This window comes from Spermophilus citellus (genome assembly GCF_964194105.1).
Source record: "Spermophilus citellus genome assembly, chromosome: 1".
Taxonomy (NCBI): Eukaryota; Metazoa; Chordata; class Mammalia; order Rodentia; family Sciuridae; genus Spermophilus; species Spermophilus citellus.
The window spans coordinates 42,856,929-42,881,884 of record NC_138182.1 but is presented as its reverse complement, the minus strand read 5'-3'; the positions used below and the strand labels follow the sequence as shown (position 1 = coordinate 42,881,884).

Here is a 24,956-nt window from a genome sequence, read left to right as displayed (position 1 = left end):
ATATTTGATATCTCTCATCAATAGAACATTATTTAGTAACACAACTATAAAGAAAAAGTCAGGTTATTTAACTTAGAACTAGCTTAAATTTAGGACTGTAACATAGAAACCTGTAGAATTAAATTTTGTCTGAAAAAGATATCTTTCGTTAGCATTTACAGGTAGGCATCTTTTAAAAATACAGGCTCTGAGCAGCTCCGGTAGAAATCTGAAACACAGCAGTACAGGTTAGTGGCTGGAAGGCGGGACTAGAAGTCCTGTCTGAGTGACTGTGGAAGAACCAATCAGTAGCCCCAAGAGTGTGGGAGGTGGGACCAGGAAGCCGCTCTTCCGGCCAGGCAGCCCATGGTTACCATGGTGATGCAAACAGCATGGAGTCTGCTGCCCATTTTTGGGGGCAAAAGTTCCCCAAGTTTTCTTAATCGATTGCATTTTGTTTGATTTTGTCTGCATTTTTTCCCCGCCTGGCCAAGATCTTACTGCGGTAGCAGCTTGTTTTGTCTCTGGATCGCCCCGTACACTCTGGCTTCCGGGCCCAGGGCGGGCCTTTGTTCCCATTTCCCGGCTGCAGTGGGCATCCCTGAGCATCAAACTTGGAAGGACACTCGCTGCTCCAATGATTCCCCTTGCCACATTGGGGACAGGGGCCAGGCATGCCTTCCCGACCCCGTCTATCCCCCTCGGGACAATTTCATTTAATATGTCCCTCTTTCCCACATCAGAAGCAGCCTTTGGGTTGGGCTCCTTTACCATTAAACCCTGACAATCCCGTTTTGAGGGTAGCGGCCAAAACCTGTCCGGTAATATGAGCTCCATCAATATCCTTACAAGCTCGAATCATGTCATCAACACTCTTTGCTCCGGTAGATTTAATGGCATTTTGGCAATAGGAATTTGCGTTTTCAAGAGCCAATTGCTTAATGACCGGCATGACTTGTTCCAAGTTAGGGAATATTTTTCCTGCTATCTGCATCAATCGGGCTATGAAATTAGAATAAGGCTCAGAGGGTCCTTGAGCAATTTTTGAAATTTTTGTTTCAGAATTTGAAATAGGTAGAGCCTTCCAAGCCTGAACGGCTGCTGCAGCTATCTGAGCATAGACCCCAGGGTCATAATCAATTTGTTGATTTATGATAGCATATTGTCCTGAGCCTGTTAACATTTCAAGGTTACGCCGTGGGAAGCCGGCGTCCTGATTGACTCGGGCTAGCTCGTGACACCTCTCTTGATTTTCACTTTTCCACAACAAAAAATCCCCTCCGAACAACACAGCCCTGCAAAGCTGTAGCCAGTCACTAGGTGTCAGCTGATTGGCAGACAAAGACTTGAAGAGAGTCAATGTAAAGGGGGCATGGGGTCTGTAATTAGTAATTGCCTCCTTTAGTTGTTTAATATCCTTAAAGGCTAAAGAAACATACACTCTGGCCGGCTGTCCATAGGCATCCAGGTTTTCAATTACTGGAAAAGTTTGGGCTATCTTAGGCTGCCACTGAACACCCCCCCTGCCTTCTGGGGTTGTCCTCGTCCCAATCGGGGTTATAAGGAGGGAGCACAACTGCTGGCTCGGATTCCCCCTGGCCCCCGGGGCTTGGTACCGGCCCTGGTTTCTTGTGTGCACGCCAAAGAGGCCAGCTCCCAAGGCCTTGAAAGATTTGTGGTTTCTGTTTTCATATTCAGCCTATAACAGTCATGTGGGAACGTCCCGACCTGCTTGGGTCTGATAAGGTTCCTGGTTGAAGGCTTAGTATGAGTCGACAAGAACCACTTGTCCCCCTCCGTCCTTGCTCCCGCCTACCAGTAACTTTCCATTCTATCTGCAAGAAATATATAAGGATGAGCTGAGATAATAAAGTCAGTCTCCCCCTGGATGAAGAACCTTGGTGTCCTGTGAACTCTTTTAACCCCGACGTCTCCCGCCGGACTCGGTCCATTTTGCCGGATGCGGCAAGTCGGGCTCTCACAGGCTGGTGCAAGCTGAATTGCTCACCCTGGCTTATCCCATCTTAGCCCTAACTCTACTACAAAGATAACGAATCTAGTTGGTATTGTTTTTATAGTATAGTTATGATTTTGGGTATAGCCAAGTATAAAATACCTGTGGGTATGTAGCATTATTATGATATTCCAAAATAAAAACTGACAATGTATAACCCCACCTTTTCCATTTTTCAGTTGGGTGGAAAGCTTTGGATGTCAGGGACTTGGATTATTACTGGACATTTTGGGGAAATTGACTACTGGAAATATGTAAGTATTATAAATAATTTTCAATTCAGCTACATTTGCATTTCCCCTTATAATTCCTATACCAGTGTATTTTACATTAATATAGCCAAGAAAAAGTTTTAAAGAATCAACACAAAGTCATTCTGTCTTTAATAGGCCTTGATGAATACATAGATATGCATATAGCTAATTAGTATTTGTCTATCACGAATTCTCACGAATTAGAGGTTTGTAATATAAGACTTTATTTGCATTAAACTGAAGTCTTGTTCTCATGTGCTTTATAGCACATAATGGAAATATTGAATTGGATTCCAATTGTGTATGAAACAAACTATCTTGCAACAAGAGACACTTAGGATTGAATAGACTGTCTGATGTTTAACTCCTGGTGTATACAAACAAATCTAATAAAATATCCAAGTGAATTTTTTATAATATTCAATTGAACTAAAAGTTTTATGAAATGGGAGAATATTGTAAATGCTTAGGAGAAAGAAAACAAAAGTAAGGATGTGTAGTTCATTTATTCAAATTTAAAGGTAATTAAAGCAGACTTCATCTTTATTGGTTAAATTTCCAGATATGGTTTTGAAGTGTACATACACAAGGGGCCTTTGTTTCTGAAACCAGCTCCTTTGCTCGTATTTTCTCCGCTATTGATATTAGCTCACTGCAGATAGAGGCTCATCACGACATTCATGTAGTGTGGTCCCAGACATTGGGCATCCTACGTAGGGATTTGGGGTGTTAACTTTCTGCTACCTAAAACCGTTATCTTAAGTGGCCTGAGATTCTGTATTAGGTAATAATGGGCCCCATATAGAATGCATGTGGAACCTGGCATTGGTCTCAGTTTATAAGAGGACAGTTACATTATCCAGAATTTTTTTTTTTTTTGGTACTGATTGAACTCGGGGGCACTCGACCACTGAGCCACACCCCCAGTTCTATTTTGTATTTTATTTAGAGACAGGGTCTCACTGAGTTGCTTAGCACCTTGCTTTTGCTGAGGTTGGCTTTGAACTTGCAATCCTCCTGCCTCAGCCTCCCAAGCTGCTGGAATTACAGGCGTGTACCACCACGCCCAGCTATCCAGAGTTGTTTTTTGACATTCAGAAAGTTATGTCCTCAGACCTTTAAAAATTTGTCACACCTCTCTAACCTATAATAAATAGCTTTCAATAGGGCACTTTAATTGCTATTACTAGTAATTTGACTCCTTCTCATATAGAGTCAAAAAAATTCTGTTTCTCTTTGCTTTATTTTGTAAATTTGTAAATTTATTTTGAAATTATTTTGTAAATTATTGTAGGCAGTAATTCTGTGTATAGTTATAGATACTGAAGAGTGGTAATCTAGCCTCAATCCAGTCTTAAACTGAGCATTACCCATTTTTACATTAACAAAATCAGAGGATACTGCCTATGATGGGTCTTCAGAGTCACAGGATGCTGGTTAATACCATGAAATCAGAAAATGCTCATAGTCTACCCTTAACAGACTATAATTTAAGAGACAGAGGGTTTGGCAGAGAAAGTACATAGTGCACCTGAAGGAGATCACCAGGGGTCCTCTTGAGTGGCTGGAGGAGCTGCATGATTTGATTCAGAAGGACAGACACTGGCTAAGGCATCCAGGAGGGTGGGAAGTGAAGGGGAAATGCTGGGTACAAGCTTTACTTAATCCCGAGGTGTATTAGGACAGAGCCAGCTCTTTGGTATTCGTTAATCATTGATTGACCTTGTGAATCAGATCTAAATGGTGCTTTATAATCTGCTGACAATTCCTGGGATTATCATGGCATGTTGTAGTTTCTGGCCCAATGCCTGCTGTTTTCTTGTCGATTATGAAACAGCTTAGAGCATCACAGAGGTAAGCATTTCCTGACTGGTTTGGCTGCCTCTGTAAACATTTTCCCATATCTGAGACAGATAAGTCTTTCCAAAAGTCCTATCCTGGGGACATTAGCCCATATGCTTGATCCTCATTCCAAATCATCCCATTTTTATTTAGGTGTTTACAACTGCATTGCCTTCTTGGTGATTACTGTCAATGTGATTAGGATCCATAACATTAACTACGGCAGTTTCTACATGATACCTTCCTCAGATTGTCCTTCACTTTTGCTAGTTTGTGAACAAGGGTTACTTGTTACATCTGCACAGTACAATATGGTGGCCAAATGTGGCTTGAATGCTTGAGATATATCTAATCTGAAATGTGATGTGCTATAAGTGTAAAATAATACACATTATTTCATTCTTCTTTATGGCTGAATACAACTCCATTGTTTGTATATACCACATTTTCTTGAACCATTCATCTGTTGATGGACATCTGGGTTTTTTCCATAATTCGGCCATTGTGAACTATGCTGCTATAACCATTGCAGTGGGTATATTGTTACAGTATGCTGATTTTAGTTCTTTTGGATAAACACTGAAGAACACCTTTTTCCCTACATTTTTGCCAACACTTATTATTATTTGTTGATATACCTAGCCTAATTCTCTTTAGATCAGAAACCAGCTTGTCACAAGTTATGAAGGATTCATTTCTGTTTTCTGTAAAAATATTAGGATGTCTGTATACCCTGGCCATAAGTTGATGTTGTTACGCTGCTTGGAATGCCTGCCCGTTCCTTGAACTCACACATGCCTGGTTTTCTCTGACCAGATAACAACCCTTTCCTAAATCTTAGTGACGCCTCATAAATCCTGGCCTTCCCTGGCCAAATAACGACCCTCTCTGAGGCTCTAACGACCTTCATAAATTCTGATGTTGGGGCCAGCAAAAATGTAAACTTGTGTGTTATGCTCCTCAGAGTTTTATTATCTGTAACCCCACTTTGTGTAACTTTTTGGGCTATAAAGCTGGGCTGCAAGAAAGCTTAGGGGCTGTCCTTGGCTCCCACGATTTTGATGGGAAAGGCAGCCTGGCCGGTCGAAATAATAAGCTTGCTTTAATTTGATTTTAATTGGAGTCAGTGGTCTTTTCTTGCATCGTGGTCTAACATTTGTATCCTTGATGATTACCATTATGACTGGAGTGAGATGAAATCTTAGTGTAATTTTGATTGGCATTTCCCTGATTGCTAGAGATGTTGAACATTTTTTTATATATTTGTTGACCATTTGTGTTTCTTCTTTTGAAAAATTTCTGTTTAGTTATTTTGCCCATTTATTATTTGTTTTTTTGGCATTGAGTATTTTGAATTCTTTTTGTGTTCTGGATAATAATCCTCCGTCAACTGGCAAAGATTTTTTTCCCATTCCAAAGGTCCTCTCTTCACCCTTAATCATCTTGTTTGCTGTGCAGAAGCTTTTTAATTTGATGGTATCCTATTTAATGGTTCTTGGTTTTATCTCTTGAGCTTTAGGGGCCTTGTTAAGGAAGTTTGTTTCTATAATTATGTGATAGAGTGTTGAGGGTATGATTTTTTTTTTTTTTTTTTTTTTAGCAATTGTTAGGTTTCTGGTCTGAATCCTAAGACTTTGATCCATTTTGATTCGACTTTTGTACAGGGTGAAAGATAAAAATCCAAATTCATTCTTCTATACATGGATATCCAGTTTGTCCAGCATCATTTATTAAACAGGCTGTGTATTCTCCAACATTTATTTATTTAACATTTGTCAAGTATCACATGACTGTATAAATTTGGGTTATTTCTGTGTCTTCCATTTTGTTCCATTGGTCTTCCTGTCTATTTTGATTCCAATACATACTGCTTTTGCTACTGTAGCTCTATAGTGTAATTTTAGATTGGGGATAGTAGTGCCTCCTACTTCACTTTTCTTATTCAATATTGCTTTGACTATTCTTCCAAATGAATTTAAGGACTATTCTCTGAAGAATGTCATTGGTATTTGTCATTGATATTTTTGTGGTTATTGAATCTGTGTATTTTTTTTGCCTTTCATTTCTTGTGTGTTTATGTGTGTGCACATGTGCACACATGCACTTGCCCATTTGTTTTCATTAGTTATACATAATAGTAGAATGCATTTTGACATATCTTACATAAACAGATTATAATTTCTCTTTTTTCTGGCTGGACATGATGTAGATTCATACCAGTCATGTAGTCATATATGCTTATAGGGTAATAATATCTGATTCATTCTACTGTCCTTCCTACCCCCATACATCCTTCCCTCCCTTCACTGCCCTACGACCAATCCAAAACACCTTTATTCTTCCCTCGCCCCTCCCCCCATTTAAGTTAGCATTGGCCTTTCAGATGAAACATTCAACCTTTGTTTTGGGGGGACTAGCTTATTTTGCTGAGCATGATATTCTTCAGCTCCATCATTTACCAGCAAATGCTATAATTTCATTCTTCTTTATGGTTTAGTAATATTCTATTGTGTATATATACTACAATTTCTTTATCTATTCATCTGCTGAAGGGCACCTGGATTGGTTTCATAGTTTAGCTATTATGACTTGAGCTGCTATAAACATTGATGTGGTGCATCACTCTAGTATGCTGATTTTAAGCCCTTTGGGTATAAACCAAGGAGTGGAATAGCTGGGTCAAATGTTAGTTCCATTCTAACTTTTCTACATAATGCTTTCCATAACAGTTGCACCAATTTGCAGTCCCACCAGCAATGTATGAGTATACCTTTTCCCCCACATCCTCACAATGCCAGACCTTAAACTATACTACAGAGCCATAGTAAGAAAAACAGCATGGTATTGGCACCAAAAGAGACATGCAGACCAACGGTACAGAATAGATGACACAGAGACAAACCCCCATAAATACAGTTATCTTATACTAGACAAGGGTGCCAAAGACATTCATTGGAGAAAATATAGCCTCTTCAACAAATGGTGCTGGGAAAACTGAAAATTCATATGTAGCAAAATGAAATTAAACCTCTATTTCTCACCCTGCACAAAGCCCAACTCAAAGTAGATCAAAGACTTAGGCACTGGACTAGAGACTCCATGCTAGTAGAAGAAAAAGTAGGCCTAAATGTCAGCTTAGGAACTGACTTCCTTAACAAGTCCCCTAAAGCAAAAACAATAAAATCAAGAATCAACAAATAGGATGGATTCAAACTAAAAAGCTTCTTCTGAGTAAAGGAAACAATCAATAATGTGAACAGAGAGCCTACAGAATGGGAGAAAGAAATCAAAAGCCGGGCTGAGGATGTGGCTCAAGCGGTAGCGCGCTCGCCTGGCATGCAGCGCGGCCTGGGTACGATCCTCAGCACCACATACAAACAAAGAAGTTGTGTCCGACGATAACTAAAAAATAAATATTAAAAATTCTCTCTCTCTCTCTCTCTCCCCCTCTCTCACTCTCTCTTTAAAAAAAAAGAAATCTAAAGCCTAAATTAGTGGAAAGAGACTGATTTTATAGATCAGAAGATTTGACTTAATAAAGAGGAGAGTTCTCTCCACATTGACTCATAGGTTTAATACAATCCAACCAAAGTCCCAGAAACATTTTTATAGTTATAGACAAGCTGATTCTAAAATTTATAGATAAAAGGAAAGAAACTAAAATAGCCAAAACAATTTCTAAAAGAAGAATAAATTTGGAAGAATCAAACTACACAATTTTAAGATTTATTATGAAACTCCAATAATCAAGACATTATGATGTTATCAAAAGAACAAAAAACCAAATCAATAGAACACATTACAGTGTCCAAAATAGATGTAGAGATATGTTGCCAATTAATTTCAGTCAGGCCACAAAAGCAGTTTAATGGAGAAAGGGTAGTCAATGAATGGTGCTAGAAAAAATTTGATATCTGTATGCAAAACAAACAACTTTAAAAACCATTCATTTACAAAAATAAAAATAAAATTTAAAATACATAAATAAAATTACATAAATAGCTGTAAGCCCAAGAATAATAATAGTATACGATAGTAAGTGACATCTACTATGTCATCTATTGCTCATTGTTACTATTATCAAGAGAATATGAAACTAATTAAAACATTATTTCAAGCTAATATTTTAAAAATCTTAAGGTTTAAAAAGCAGTTTAATTAAAGAGTCTAAAAACAGATTTCTGTCCTTTGTTATCAATATGGGAACAAGAAAATATTCCAAGTGTATAATTCACAGATGGGGAAATTTGAGGCCCAGAGAGGTTAAGTCACTTGCCCCAGGTCATACAGCAGGATTAGTGATTATTTAATTTGTACTCTTTATCCATCATGGCCTGTAGTGCAAGCAGCATTTCCTACTCTTACCATTTGGTCAGATAGTGATCAACTAGCCAAAAATCTGTGTGCACCCTGATTTTGGCAGTGTCTACCCTGCCAAAATCTGAAAATGCTACATTAAAAATGTTCTCTCTGTGTAACCCCATCAGATCACCTTGGTTTCCATGGAAGACAATGTTTCTGTGCAGCCAAGTAACGTTATACAGCTCAGAGGCAAGCAGCAGTGAGGCTGCTTTGGGATGCCCTAAAATATGAATAATAATAATAGAAAGCAGTTTTCAGTGTTTCTTATGACATTTCCTAAATCCCTGAGGCACTCTTTCCTTTGGTAAATAAATACAGATGTTGCTTATTTTCCTGTGCCATTCAAGTGAGCAAGACAAGAGGATCTGATCTTGGTTTCTAGAAGAGCAAGCCTACTAACATGAAGGAGGTGACAACAAGCACAGTTGCAACAGGGTATTTGACTAGAAACCCAGCGTCATTCTAAACCACCAGAGCAACGATTCCTTTCTCTTATCTAATCATAGGATTCCAAGATGGCGGATTAGTGGGAAGTGGCTTTTCTCAAAGCTTAGTAACTCAGATTCAAACAGGGAGACAACTACTTCTCTGTGAGGTGAGTGAAAACACCCACTGGCACTCAGTATTGAACAGAGAGCCTTAAGACTGGGAAATTTTGGATATATCAGACAAGGCTAAGGAACAGAATTGGAGCAGAGCTCCTGGTGGGGGTGGGCAAAATTAATACACAAGGTCAGAAAGGACTGAAGAAAAGTGGTGGGGAGGTCTTGGTATGGGGAATCCCAGGGTCAGAGAGGCAGCCTGCCCTGGGCCAACCCAGGGACTTTTGGCTCATTAAACTGCTGTGGGAAAGTCACAGTCTGCCTGTTGTGGGGCTGGAGACATTTTAGTATCTCCACGTGACAGCAGCAAAAACTCAGACCAGGAACTTAGATCTGTGAGTTCCAGGCTGAGTCCAATACATGAATCCAGCAAATGCCAACCACAAAATCTAAACTGAGTTTAGAAAATCAGGAGAATCTTTGGCACAGAGAATTACTGGCACGGACACTACTTTGTCTGGGGGCAACACAAATCAGAGAGGCCTGAGAAAGCCAGTCCTCCCCACTCCCTTGAACCCAGCAGCTATAGGACCAGCTGCAGGGAGAATCTGAACAGGTGGAGTGACTGAGCTCAGTGCTCAGAAACAGTCTCTGAGAGGCCAAAAAGGGCTGTGTCCCCAAACAAAAGAATCAGAGAAGGACTGACTCCCCCTTCCCACAATTGGTGCCCTGGGGAGAGTAGTGGGGTATAGTCCTAAAAGTGCGTTGATTCATTTAACACCCACAAACTCCCCTGCAATGAAATACCTGGGGCAACACCAGATCCTGTGCCATCCCTGGGAGCTTCATTTGCAGAAATTCATCTCAGAGAACCCAGAGGCAACCATACCCTGGAAGTGAAGCCAAAAATGTCATCCACAGACCCTCACACCATTCCTCCGACAAAGGAAGCTAAGAAATGAAGGACAGTTTGGTGTAGACAGCGTGCATATACTCTCATTGACTATTCTGTTAATGTTGTTTTTGTTTTTATTTTGTTGTTTTGTTTTTGAATGTGTATTGATTGATACATGATGGACATTTATACATTTGTACACATACATATTTCTACTTTTTCATTTTTAGCATTTCTTGAAGGTAGCTATTTTTCAGTGCTCTGTTTTTTCAGGGTTAGAGATTTTGATTAGTATCTTCTGGATTGATTTTCTTTTGTATGTTTCACAACTCTATTTCCCTTTTTCTTTTTTTTCCCCTTGCTAACAACCAAACTCTAGTGTTCTCTATTTCACTCTTCCTTTAATTATTTTACTTTTTTTTCCTTCTTCCTCTTCATAACACATCCTATCTCACCTCTGCATTTGTCTTATTAGTCTCTCAAATCAAAATACACTTTTCTACCTCCATCTCTTCTTCTTTCCTGTTAATGAACTCTGTCTTTTACAGGATACTTATATTCATATTTGTTTATTTTTTTTCTCATTTTTAGCATTTTTTGAAGGCAGATATTTTTCATGGATCAATTTTATTTTGCAGAAAATAAATGATAAACTCTTCTTTATTGAAAGATGTTCATTTGGGAAGTAGATAAATAATTGTTAGGTAAGCTTATATGGCACATGATTATTATTGTCTACTAATTCATACTTCTGAATTTATGCTTTCTATCCAGAGCATTATATTCATGCAGCAGTAAACAGAAACACTGATTTTTTTAAATTTTCCTCATTTAGGTCCATCCTCTTGATAATGCAGTAAAACATTAGGAGCATTTTAGCTGTAATCATTTTCTATCATTTGAGTATGTGATGTTCTAGTTCAGAAATCAAGTCTAAGTCTAGGAAATTTAGACTGATTATTTTGTGATATACAAAACTCAAAATGTATAAATCCAGTAGTTGTACCTGGTCTTCACCTGTGTTTATGTTGAAATTTTCCATCATTTATGGCTTGTCCCAAGTAACAAAATCCTGAGCCAAGGGATACCAGGTAATAGAATAACATGGTTGTAGCAGTTTGCTTTTGCACACTGTTCAAGAGTCCACAGATTTATCTAAAGCCTCTTTTTTCTCTTCTGTAGTAGTTTCATTAAGTATTTCCTCACATATCTTAGCTGTAGTATGTATAGTCTGTGGAGTCTGTATCCAAACCCTTGGTATGACCCATGGATGAAGGTGGCATAGAAGAGGCAACAGAAACAGCATCTTGTGATGATGATGATAACAAGCTTGTGTGTACATTTTGATCTTGATCCTCAGGAAAATTTTTTTCCTAGGATGTCCCCTAACTGTCCATCCAACATGCCTCACTTGTTCAGAAATATCATCTCCGATATTTGAAACATCCCACATTCCAGAAAGGAATCAAAGCAGGAGCCCTCCTGCTTTTTGGACACAAGGTTTATATGAGAATGTGTAGCCATGAGCAACAGCAGCAAGGAACGTCTCAATACAGATAATAAGGTCCTGGAGTCCTGTGGCCATGGCTTCTATAGCTTGTCATTCCCATGTATGCTTTTCAGAAATAGCATCAACTTTTACAAACACAGCAGTACTGCTTGTCAAAAAGACACAGAACCCACCATCCTTATGCCAAAAGAAATTTGCCAATAGGTTGGATTGGACTCAGTTCTTCCTTTAGTACTTTATAAAACAGCAGGAGACATATATGGCAAACAATTGTGACATATTATTTATTATAATCAAATAAGTCCAAGATTTGAAAAGCTGAAGTTTCCTTCATCATATATACCAAGCAGCTCACAGATTAAAGCAAAGATGGTAGTGAATGGTCTGACACCTTTGTACTGCAGTACACCCAGTTTGTACCTAAATAGCAACACTTCTCGGCCATGATGGACACCAACATGAAGATGGAAAACATTTCTGCTGATCTTTGGCTTCAAGGATTCATACCGGATTTGGATATTGGTTAGTTGAATAATTAGTAAGGAATCCCATAAAGTTGTAAATGACATAAGCTTCATAGCATTCTCTGCAGGTAATCACATATTGTGCAATTCTGGGATATTTTAAAGCTATCCAACTACCTGAACTGTATATGGTTACCATCCAAAGAATCATTATTGGATTTTGTAGTTCAGGTTGTGTATAACGCAGTAGGTGTTGCAGTAGCACCCACGGCGATATAGGTACAGTCAACAGCCACAAGATTCCAGCAATAAACCAAGCCTTGGTATGTATTCCAACATCCAGTTTCTGTAATTCCCACATGCATAGGGGAATCGTAATGACTATATGGACACCAGGTAGATGACCACAGCTAAAGGTTGAGTCTCCAGTTCCTGTCTTGGAATGTAACCACCATTTGACCCTGCTATACCACTCCCTGGTTTATACCCAAAGGGCTTAAAATCAACATACTACGGTGATGCAGCCACATCAATGTTTGTAGCAACTCAATTCACAATAGCCAAGTTATGGAAACAATGTAGGTGTCCTTCAACAGATGAATGGATAATGAAAATGTGCTACATATACACCATGGAATATTACTCAGTTATAAAGAAGAATGAAATTATGGCGTTTGTTGGTAAATGAATGGAACTGGAGAATATCATGCTAAGTGAACTAAACCAAACCTAAAAACCAAAGGCCAAATGATCTCTCTGGTATGTGGATTCTAGGGAGGGCAAGGAGGGGAAGAATATTGGATTAGATAATGGGGAATGAAGGGAAGGGAGGGGGAATGTGAATAGGAGAGACAGTAGAATGAATCGAACACAACCTTCTTATGTTCATATATGAATACACGACCAGTATAACTCCATGTCATGTACAACCTCAAGAATGGGATCCTAATTAGAATAAGTTATACTCTATGTATAATTATTCAAAATACACTGTACTGTCATGTATATCTAAAAAGAACAAATAGATGTAAAAAAATAAAAAAGAGTAGTAAGCAACACAGCATGACAGACCTCTTGCCAATCAGCAGACATTGAAACTGTTGAAAAGCTGAGCCAGTACATATAAGAGGGTCCAGAATTCCAGACAGCTCCAGACAGGCTGTGTATAACCTAAGCAGGTGCCCTGTTACATTTCTAACGAGATTGCTAAGTAAAATAATCTACTAATACTAGCATTGTCATTTTTCCAAAACCAGTAAGTCTCTCTAAATGCTTTGGAACTTATTCTTCATAGAATTCATATTTCAGTGTTGCTTTGTTTCATTAATTTTTAAGATCACCTTTTTTCCATAAGAACTGCAGGTCTAGTACATTCTTTTCTTAGAAAATGTTTCCAGCCTATTGATTATCTGTACCTTGCCCACAAACACCATAAGTCCCCTGCCAGTCCTCTTAGTCCTTTGTCTTCATTCAAGCATGTGCCTAAAGACTGAAATATATGTATACATATGTTGGAGGAACAAAGCAAAGGCTATTTAGAAGAAAAATTGTACTGTTACTTTAGCAAATTGTTACAATCTCAGTGGTTATCAGAGATTAGGACTTGGTAGGAGGACTTCTCAAATAAAAAAAATTGTTTTTGTGGTTTTCTTTTTAAATAAAATAATAAATCGTTTGGATACGTTGCCTCAACAAATTAGAAATGTTACTTTCTTCTTTAAAAAGCCTCTACATTTTCATTATTGTCAGGATTATCAACTAGACTGATTTATAACCTGGGGAAGTACTTTTGTTTCAGTTGCAATTGAACAACAGATAAGTCTTTTAAAAGTTTCAGACTTTGAAATTTATTGTATCTTCTCTTTTGAATACAGAGAAATCGGAAATTGAACATAAGCTCCAACTTTTAGCATTAGGTAGCTGAATCACTAGATAAAGCCATTTTAGTGCATTTTTAAAAAAAATTGGTAAAGAGCTACAAACAGTGATTTTTAACTAGCAAGCATAGTTTCAAAATCTCTAAATATGATAATGTATGTATTTCAGGTAAACTACCAACACTCTGAATAATTGCTTTTTCTTGCCAGATGGATTTTTTTTTCCTTTTTAGTCTAGTTATCTTTCAGGTTTAAAACATTAAGGTTTATTGAGCAATGGGAATATTCTTAAAAAATTTCTTTCCATCTTGGTTTATGTACGTCTACCAGCAGCAGAATTTTATCACTCCTCAGGGTGATTATGAGCCATTGGGTTCTGGTTCTGGTTCTGGCTGTTGGTAAACTAGTCTTTTTTTTTTTAAATTTATGGCATATGTACATAAGGGAGAGCAAAAGTTGGCTCCTGTGAGCTTCTCTAAGCCTTGACAGTGCTTTGCTCATGTTTAAAACATGTCATGAATAGGCTGTCACATTTGTTCATTTTGAAAAATGCTTTTAGGTAATTATCTGGCTTTTGTACCTAATAAGTTTAGGAGCATGGGAGGCCTTCCTAGGCTACCCAGGGCTCTCTTAAAATTGTAAAACAGAGTTGCCATGCAGTCTTCATAGGCAGCATGTTGCTTCCAAGCATGGCTGGCCCACGTGTTTTTGTGTTGCTGTTTCTGGAGACCTTTGTTCTTGCAAGATATGTCACTCAGTGTCATGTGTAAAGTTAATCTGTATATACCCGATGACACTTCCTCTTTGACTTAAATAGCATTTCACAGATTGCATATAGGGGAAGACATACTGTGCAACACAGCTTTGACTTGAAGGAGCCTAGGGGTTAGTAGTGGATCTAGCTTACATGGATTGATGAGACTGTTGTAGCCCAGAGGACAACATGGAGATTTACAGAGTGCTGTGAAAGCCCAGAGGAATGAAAGCATCTTTTGTTTGGGAAATTCAGGTTCAACTTCTGGGAGGTACCAGTTGCCCTCATGTTGGAATACTTGCAATTTGTACAGAAAGTAGCCTTAGGTTCCACTGATCTAGCCTCCTTTTCTCTTTCTCAGACCATGCACTTCCATCTAGCACTTAATATCTCCCAAAAAAAAATGTTATTCACCCCCAAAACTTCCATTTCAAGGAGCATATTTGGAAATTCTTTTGAGATGAAAAGGGAGGAGTCTTTTAAGCCTAGTCTTGACAGTCTCATGCAGTCTTCACATTCTTCAGACCTCAAGCCACTCTCCCCGAAATTCTCAGACATTAGTCTCATGGTTCCCAAAGATCAAGTCTCCTGTTACTCTCACTCTAACTTATGTAATTCCAACCCTGTTCACAGCAAAACCTCTTCACATAAGTGTCCCCATACATGTGGCTACTGCCAGACCTCCATTCACTCACCTGTCAATCTGTGACTTTCAACCCCTCCTCCCCCTCTGCAGAGTAGTCCTTGCTCATGTCATGAGTAGCCTCCATGTTGCTAAATTCAGTGTGCCCTTTTTGGTCATCATCTTATTGGTCCCTGAGCTGCACTGAACTCAGCACACTGCTTTGAAGCTCATTCTTCCCTTGGCTTCCATGGTAATCTCATCCCACTTTTCTTCCTGCCTTTCCTGACTGCTCCACCTCAGTCTCCTTTGCAGATTCATTTTCCTCCTGGGCCACTGTCCTTTTCATTCTAAATTCTCTTTCCAAGCCACTTATTTGCTGCCTTGATTTCAGGTGGTCGGTGGTTGTCAAGTACACAAACAAAAATAGTCATAGAAATGGCAGGAATTTACAAAAATGCATAGTAAATATATAAAATGAGTTCTCCTTTCATCTGTTTTATCTTCATGCTGTTTCTAATGTGTAATTATTTGAGTGGTACTTCACATTTTTTCAAACCATTCTTAATGTAGCTATAAACAGGTTCCAAGCTAGAAATGAATTAGAGTCCTGTCTGATTGCAACCTATTCCTTCTGTAGATGAACAAACTGAAATCCACGGAGCTTAAGTACTTTCCTTAGAGTCACACAACTGGTTCATGTCTTACTCAAATCTACAACAACTCTGTGAGGGCATATGGATTCATCATTATTTAAGAGATGAGAAAACTGAGGTATTGGTAATTTGAGTCTTGGACAAATTTTCAAAACTCCTAAGTTGCAGAACAAGAACTAAACACCAGCACTAGTTCCCAGGTTGTTGGCACAGACCTTACTGCTTCTCTGCAATTATAGAAATGTTGCAACTAAATTATATTTGAAAGCTGAGTTATCTTTTTTTAAAAAAGGCAAACACACAACAAATTCAGCCTGACAGGATTGTGGAGAGGAGGGCAGGGAGGAGGAGTTGCAAAGTAATATGAATTCTAAGTGTTTGTCCAGATGTAAAGACTGAGTTAGTTTTTTTTTTTTTAAACCCAGGCCCTGTGTTAATTTAAAGTGTCTATGTTGTTTTTTCCTCCTTTCCCCTTGGTATGATCCACTTTCATTGTAAGTGGCCATGCCTTGGCACCCATGGCCAAACCTACCCAGCTTCAGATCCCAAACTCTGTGCTGCCTGAAGTCTCAACATCCCAGGCCTCTCCGACTCTGTAGAAGGAATCCTGAGATGGGCATAGAGGGAGCTTTACCTGAGCTATTGTGCATTGTAGCCATATGAGGGGCTAGGCCTGGCATTGCAGGGAGAGATCCCATGATGCAGATGGAACTCCCTCTCAAGCTCTGCCTAAGATCCCACACAGCACCTGAGTTGGGTATGAACTCGCCAAGATGTCAGTAGACCTCACCAAGCAAGATTCCACACTTGAAACCTTATCCCCTGCCTTATTTGGTGAAGAACATTTTATTGAAACTCCTTTGCTAGTCCCCTTATGAAAATAAAGAGATTCCAGGTGCATGCTCTCTTCTCCAGAGCTCTTTCCAGCGTGGAAGCTGACCCCTAAGGTCTCAGAACCATCCCTCCTTCAATTAGAAAACTACTCTCTGTGTTGTGTGGATTTTTGCCTCTTAGCTTAATGTTGCAACCAGCTCTTTTAAACCCAGTTTATCCCATCTGTGCGGGTCACTGGTAAGAGTATTTAGTGTTCTAAATTTGTTGCTCAGATAGTAAAAGTCTTCACAACTGAAGATTAGAAGAAAATTTTGCTAAGCAAGATCTAATAATATCATGCTAAGTGAAATAAGTCAATTCCCTAAAACCAAAGGCTATGAGGATGCTAATTCACAATGGGGGGTTGGAGTGGGGAAGAATACAAATACTTTGGATTAGATAAAGGGGAATGAAGGGAAGGAATGGAGAATGGGAATAGGAAAGATAGTAGAATGAATTGGATCTTACTTCCTATGTGCATATATGATTACAGGACCAATGTAATTCTACATCATGTACAACCAGAAGAATGAGAAGTTATACTCCATGTATGTATGATATGTCAAAATATGTTCTACCATTATGTATAACTAATAAGAACAAATAAAAATATACAGTAAAAACGAATTCACCTTTGCAGACACCCAGCCCCAGGCATGCTGCACTGTACCCAGTTGAGCGCACCTGAATGAATGGCCCTGCCCTCACGCAAACCAAGGGGTGGTAGGGATGTAAAAATTCTCAACAAAACACTAGCAAATGGAATCCAAGCACACATTGAAAAGAGTATACACCATGATCAAGTGGGGCTTTTCTCAGGGATGCAATTTTTTTTAAAATTCTAGGATTCCACAGCAGCTACTTTCAAGAGACATATCAATTCTAAGTTCATAACTGTTGATACTCGTGAACTAAAATATTGTCTATTTTAGAAAATGCTCCATGTGCTCCTGAGAAGTAGGTAAATTTAGTCGTTGATGGATAAATATTCTAAAGATGTCTGTTAGGTTCACATTATTAATCATAGTTTTTAGTTCTGTAGAATCTGGATGTCTATCTAGTGGTGAGACAGTTGTGTTACAGTCACCCAGTATTATTGTATTCTGGTCTATTTGATACTTATTATTGAGAATGGTTTGCTTTATGTATGTAGATGCACCATTGTTTGGGGCATGAATATTTATAAACATTATATCTTGTTGCATGATTCCCTCAATCATATGAAGTGAGCTTCTGTGTCTCTTCGGATTAATTTTAACTTGAAATCCATTTTGTCTGAAAGGAGAATAATTGCTCCTGATTATTTAAGAGTACCATTTGCATGGGATTTTTCCCCTATCCTTTCACCTTCAGTTTGTGGATGTCTTCGCCTGTGAGGTGAGTCTCTTGCAAACAACATATCGTTGGGTCTTGTTTTTTATTTTTATCTAATCTGCCAACCTGTGTCTCTTTTTCTTTAATTTTGTGTTATTTTTTAGTTGTAGATGGACACAATACCTTTATCTTATTTATTTACTTTTATGTGGTGCTGAGGATCAAATTCAGGACCTTACACGTGCTAGGTGAATGCTGTACCGCTAAGCCACAACCCAAGCCCCAAACTTTGTCTTTTGATTGAAGAGTTTAGACCATTTATATTCCATGTTATTATAGAGAGTTGCTCTTTAATTTGTGCCATTATGATGTATCTGTAATGTTTAAATCAGACTTTATTCTCATTTAATTGACTATTCTTCTAGTGTAGTTCACCCCTGTGCTGATTTTCAATTTTTATTTTTCCTTTCTTCTTCATGAAATATTTCATTGAGTATGTTTCATAGTGCAGGTTTTTCTGGTTATGAATACTTTTAGCTTCTGTTTATCATGGAAGGGTTTTATTTCATCTTCAATTCTATGTTTTTGTTTTGTTTTTGTACCAGGGATTGTACCCAGGGGTGCTTAACCACTGAGCTATGGTGTTTTTTTTATGTTTTGAGACAGGGTCTTGCTAAGTTGCTTAGGGCCTTGCTAAGTTGCTGAGGTTGACTTTGAACTTACAATCTTCCTGGGTCAGCTTCCTGAATTACTGGGGATTACAGGCATGTGCCACCACACCTAGCCCTGGCCACTGATTTGCAGTGATATGTGAGGAGACACCAAGGGTTTGCTCAACAGGTACATCCACTCACACTGAGGATTACAAAGAAGATCCATGGCTCAGAGAGAAAGGGGAAGAGGGGGAAATATGTATGTCTGGCTTCTTTTTGTTTCCCAAGTGGTCAAGGCTCACCCATGGGCAGTTAATGCCCCAGAACTTCTGCTTTTTTCCATTCAGTCTCTCCTCAGAGGCTGCTCAGGAATCATATCTAAAGCCTTATTTCATACTGATATATTTATATCCAAAAATGAAGTTAAGGTTCATGCAGTGGTTGGGCAAGGATCCAAGAGAGCTAACAGTGACTGCCAGCATCTTAAGGCCTGGCTGAGGCTACAAGTCCACACGTGGACTTCTAGCACACTCTATTGGTCAAGGCAAGTCACAGGTCAGTCCAGATTCCAGGTTCATGGAAGCAGACTCTACCTCTCAGATAGAAGCTGCAGAGGCACCTTGTAAAGGGTCTGGATCCCAAGAAGGAATCTAGTAAGAAGTTAGCCAGGACAGAAGAGTGAGAGGAGGCCCAGTATTTTAGCAAAATGCTCCTGCTTCACCAGAGCTAAAGCTCAGAGGGACTAAAGCAAAGACAAAGGCTGGATCTAGAAGGTTCTTGGGTGCCAGGCTAGGGCACTTGGATTTTTCTTGGAAGGTATCAGAGAAACACAAAGAAGAGGGAGATGAACATAAATTCATTTTTGAAAGACCTTTTTATTTGGATGTAGAGAACAGTGCAGCCTAGGCAGGACCAGAGGTTGGAGGTTTCATGGTCTGCAGTTAAGGAAAGGAGATAAATCCATGTATTCAGAGAAGTGAATGAATTCCACATTGGCTTGGGCTGATTGAAAAATGCACTTCTTGTTCAGTTCAATACCAGGCGTATTTTCAGAATTTTGTTATCCTCAGTCACCTAAAAAAAGAAACAGAGTAATTAATGACCACCTGCCAGCCCTCAAAGGATGGACTTCTGTGCTCCTGGTGCTGTCAAACACAGTCCAGCTTCAAGGTATGTTTGAGTGGTTTCAACAGGCCTGGTACCTACCCTATGAGTGGAAATTCTGAGGTGGGTGTTGTTGGACCAGGGGCTCTTAATGTCACCACTTTGTGCTTGGCCCATCTTGAGAGCTGGTTTGATGTGATCTAGCTACAGAAAACTGCTCAGATCAAACAGTTTTGCAAGAGTCTGACACATAAAAATCCAGAATGCTACTTTATCTTCAATGGAAAATATGGACTAGATAGGAAATGTACAATCACTCCTCAGGGCCTTCTTTCCCAATAAGCAAAGCTACACAGAATGCTGAATGAACATCAAGGTGCTTAACAACTTCATCTCATGAGCCTCAGTTTCCATGTCTGGAAGGTGAGAGTAATAACCCCTTTCTCCCATGAGTTGTTACAAGGACTAAACAAAATAACACGAAACACACATAGCACATGGATGTGAATATATATATTCAGTGAGCCTAAGAATTAATTGCTGAAATACATTTTAAACTGAGTACAGTATGAATAATTTTATAATCAGCAACACTATAAATAGCCATGTCAGATATGTACATTCCTGACAATCAGATCTAATTAATTCAGAAGTCAAAAAAATTGGAACCTGGCCAAGGTGAATCCTGAAGTACCTAATAAAGATAATACACAAGAAATAAAAGTTGATCAAAAACTCACCTATAAAACCCTCCTTGAGGTAGTGTTTGGCTTGTTGTTGTTTGTATGGCTTCGTCTGGCTTTCTGGTAAGTCCCTGGAAAACATTAAAAGAATCATCTCTTGAGGTGACTTCCACTGTCGATTTTGCAATTTACTGCCTTTGTCTGCTTTAGCTATTCAGGTCAAGGTCATCTCCCAATTAACAGTGCCTCATGATACTGTTTACAGCACAAAGTAGTGATTTGGTATCGGGCCTTTTTCAGTTTGAAAGATTTCTTCTCACCATGCTTTCATTTATCCAGAATGTTTTCCCAGGGAAGCTTCATTCCATTTAACTGCTCTTTCTGAGTTTTGTTGTTTTCTCTGGATCATTCTGTGTTTTTGTAGAGATGAGAGAGAAGCTTGTTAGAGGGTTGTGTTTAACGTCCCAGGAAAAATGAGTGCAGAGTAAAACTGAGTCTGAAAAGAGTCCAGGGGAAGGAAAGCCTTTGGCAAAATTCTAACTTCTCTGTCAAACAAGAACAACATGCTGTGTTCACTGATGCTAAAGTAAAGCCCAAAGAGACGTTATTCAACACTAGACCTAGGTGATAATCTACACACTTACACAAAGTGAAATTATGTGAGATGTGCCAAGACACATTGATTGTGGATGATATTAATTACTGAAGTAATAGCATCTTCAAGACCTTTTATGAGGTCAGATTCATTAATCTGTGACATATTTGGTTGTAGGCATCTTAAGGACCTAGGTCTCATGGTGAACAAACCATTTCTAGAGGATGGGAAGTTTCACCTGGACTTGAATAAGAGGAGGAAAGAGGAAAATGGTGGTGTGAACAGAGGCACCAAGATGGATTTACGGGATTGTGACTGAATCATTTGAATAATTTCTTCCAAACTGATCAGCTAGACCTAGATCCTTTTAATAGCCAAGTGAAAGGAAATTGTTGAGAAGCTTAATTTTTAACAGAGCAGCTATGAACTCTACAAAATAAGGTCAGTTGCTTTCACTCTCTGGTCATAAAAGGTCTCTGTTGTGCTGGAATCTGGCACAATATACAGGATAAAGGTCTGGGATGATCTCGAGGCACATCATGAAAGCTAAGAGCAATGTGGGAACTGTCACATCTGTTTGAAGCCAGCTTCTCTGTAGCTTTGCAGACCAAAAACCATGGGGCCTGCATCAGCAATGACTCACATAGCCAAACACCCTGGGTTCTAACTGCAGAGACAGGGGCCCTGCCCAGCTGTGGTGGGTCTTCCTATTACAATCAGGATGCCAGAACTCCAAGTTCTTTAGGGGTGGAAAACCCATGTGAACAGACCTCATCCCACCCACTACTGCACCTGGTAGGATTCGGTTTCTGAGGCTCAGTAGGACCTGTCTTGGTTTTGAGAAGGCCAATGAAAAGCACACTGGAGCAGCATAGTGACAAGAGAGTCCAACTTCTTAGAGGAAGAAGGAAACTTAGAGGTCACTCCAACTCACCATTGCACAGAATTCACCCAGCCTGTTAGTGACAGAGCTGATCCTCATCTCTGTCATGGTTCCCTGTATTTTGTGAAAATGTTTTGTTGTTTAACTCCATGAACTGTCCTTGTAAACTTACCTCCAATGTGTTTCTTACACTATCATTTGCCTTTTCCTTCCTCTCTAAATCATTCCTTTACTCTCCTTTTGTCCTTTGCTTTCTTCCCAGAAGAAAAGGTAACATCCTCCATCCCAATGTTTACCTTATTTGTCAAGTTTTAGCCAATCTGGGCTAATATAACAAATTTCCATAGACAGGGTGACTGAAACAATAAAAACTTTGTTTCTCTTGGTTCTGGAGGTTGGAGGTGTGAGATTAAGGTGCTAGCATGGTTGGACTCTGGTGGAGAGCGCTCCCTCCTCTTGACTCACAGATGGATGCCTTCTCCTTGTGTTCTTCCCTGGAAGAGAGCAGAGAGAGACAACTCTCTCCTGTTTCTTCTTACAAAGGCATTAATTAATCTCATGAGAGCCCCATCCTCCAGACACAATTACCTTCTGTCTTAGTCCTTTCTGGATGCTATCACAAAGTAACACAAACTAAGTAATTTATAAACAACCGAAATTTATTCTCTAACTTCTCTGGAGGATGGAAGTCTGAGATCCAGGCATCAGCAGATTTCATGTCTGGTGAGAGCTGCTCTCTTCTTCCAGGATGGCACCTCAATGCTGCATCGGCTGAAAGGGATAAATACGATGTCCCCACATAGTGGAAGAGTTGGAAGGGGAAAGGTACCAGGACACATCCTTCATCCTCTATTATAAACACTCATCCCATTCAGAGGACCAAGCACTCCTGGCTTCCCCTAAGGTCCCACCTTCTAATACCATCACAGTGAGATGAGGGTTTCAACATGTGCCTCTGGGAGGGACACAAACATTCAGCCCATAGCAGTCCTTTTCTATGTGATTTGCTGGCCACTCCCTCCTCACCTGTGGGTCACGGCCCTCTCTCTTTCTCTCTGGCTCACATCCTCCCTGTTGGCACGTCCTGAGGAGACTCCTGACTTGCTGGTCATCTCACTGCCTCTGGGAGCCTTCATCAGGAGTTATGGATTCACCCTCTGCTTGTGTAACTTTAGTGATTCTACATTTGTTTCCAGCTCATATCTATTTCCGGAGCTCTAGACCCAGACAGCAAACTGACTGTAGACAGATCTCCTTCAAGTCTCTTCGCATATCTTAAACAGGGTCATCAGAACATCTCAGCTGCCCCTTTTCTTGTAATCTGTGTCTGAGCGGCTCCATCAGACACCTTTCACCACAAGCCACGAACCCAGATGTTTGCCTTGATTACTTCTCTTCCACATCCACAGCAGATCAGTCAGTTTTATAGATTCTACTTTCTTAACCGTCTTGAATCCATTTCCCCAGTTAACTCTGTCTTAATTTAGCTCTTCCACTGGGAACCTACATTTATGCTTCAAGACTTAGTCAGCTCCAGTGTCAGTCATCTCTCCCAAGAAGCTTTCAAAGAGCCTCTTCAGGCCATTATGTAAGTTTTGAGCTTTTCTTTTCTTTTTTCTCTTCTAACAGACCATAAATCTCTATAGGCAAAGTATCCCTACTCTGTAATCTTCGTACCCAGCACTGCACTCAGTGATTGTTAAATGCACACATGCATGAGTAAAAAAGTGAACAAAGTGAGAAAGTAATGTTTTCATAGCCAATCATAAACGTTAAGATATAGGGGTGTAGTAGCTCAGTGGTAGAGCACGTGCCTAGCATGTGCAAGGCCCTGGGTTCTATCCCCAGTATCACCACACACTAAAACCAAAACCAAACCAAACAATAAATGTAAGTTATGTGGTTATATATAGGATGTTTCCATGTTTCCCTACAGCTTTCTACAAGTTTGTTTTCTTCTTAAAAATTTTAAAAATTTGTTCTTTTTAGATATACATGACAGTAGAGCATATTTAGAATAATTATACATACATGGAGTATAACTTCCTATTCCTGTGGTTTTTACATGATGTGGAGTTTCACTGGTCATGTATTCATATATGAACATTAAAAAGTTATGTCTAATTCATTCTGATGTCTTTCCTATTGCCATACCTCTTCCTTCCCTTCATTCCCTTGTCTAATCCAATGAATTTCTATTTTCACCCTCCCGCCTCCTACCCCCACACACTTTGTGTGTTAGCATCCATGTATCAAAGAGAACATTCAGCCTTTGGTTTGGGGGGATTGGCTTATTTCACTTATGATATTCTCTAGTTCCATTCATTTACCAGCAAATGCCATAATTTCATTCTTCTTTAAGGTTGAGTAATATCCCATTGTGTATATATACCACATTTTCTTTATCCATTCATCTGTTGAAGGGTACCTATGTTGGTTCCATAGCTTAGCTATTGAGAATTGAGCTGCTGTAACATTGACATAGTATGTTGATTTTAAGTACTTTGGGTATATACTGAGAAGTGAGATAACTGGGACAGATGGTGGTTCCATTCCAAGTTTTCTGAGGAGTCTCCATTACTGCTTCTCCACAAGTTTTATCATTTTTTTCCTGCCTGTTTCTTTCTCTTGTGTTTCTGTTTCATTATCTACATTAGTAAAATAAGTCTTAAGACTCAGGGCAGAGCTGGGGGTGGAGCTCGGTGGTAAAGGGCTTTCCTAGCATTGTGCAAGACACTGGGTTTGATCTCCAGCACCACAAGAAAAAAAAAAACTTGCTTAATTCTAATTTCCTGAGCCAGAGGATTAAGTGAATGTAGATATTCAAAGGAAATTGAATTTGTAAACCAGACAAATTTAACAACTGGAAATATTTTCCTAGAAGAGTCTCTTTATGTCCTTCCTGAGGCTGGCTATAGAATTACCACAATGATACAATTTATCTTCCTTCCTGACTTTGTGGGATAGTTTGCCGTTGTGATTCATTTTAAGGTGAAGTGTTGGAGGGTGAGAGCAAGTAATAGAATCTAAAGTTGGAGACATTCATCATGGACAAATCCCAAGGTAATGGTGACCCTGTG

At 39.3% G+C, this 24,956-nt stretch overlaps 1 pseudogene across 1 annotated transcript; it reads right to left on the bottom strand.

Moving 5' to 3' along the window:
• Positions 1 to 11,099: 11,099 nt before the first annotated feature.
• On the bottom strand, positions 11,100 to 23,012 carry LOC308651791 (transmembrane protein 184C-like; annotated as a pseudogene). Its single transcript has 3 exons — positions 22,903 to 23,012; positions 20,456 to 20,529; positions 11,100 to 12,243 (listed from the first exon to the last, which is right to left on the bottom strand). The product of its transcript is annotated as a transmembrane protein 184C-like (transcript).
• Between the last annotated feature and the right edge of the window lie 1,944 nt (positions 23,013 to 24,956).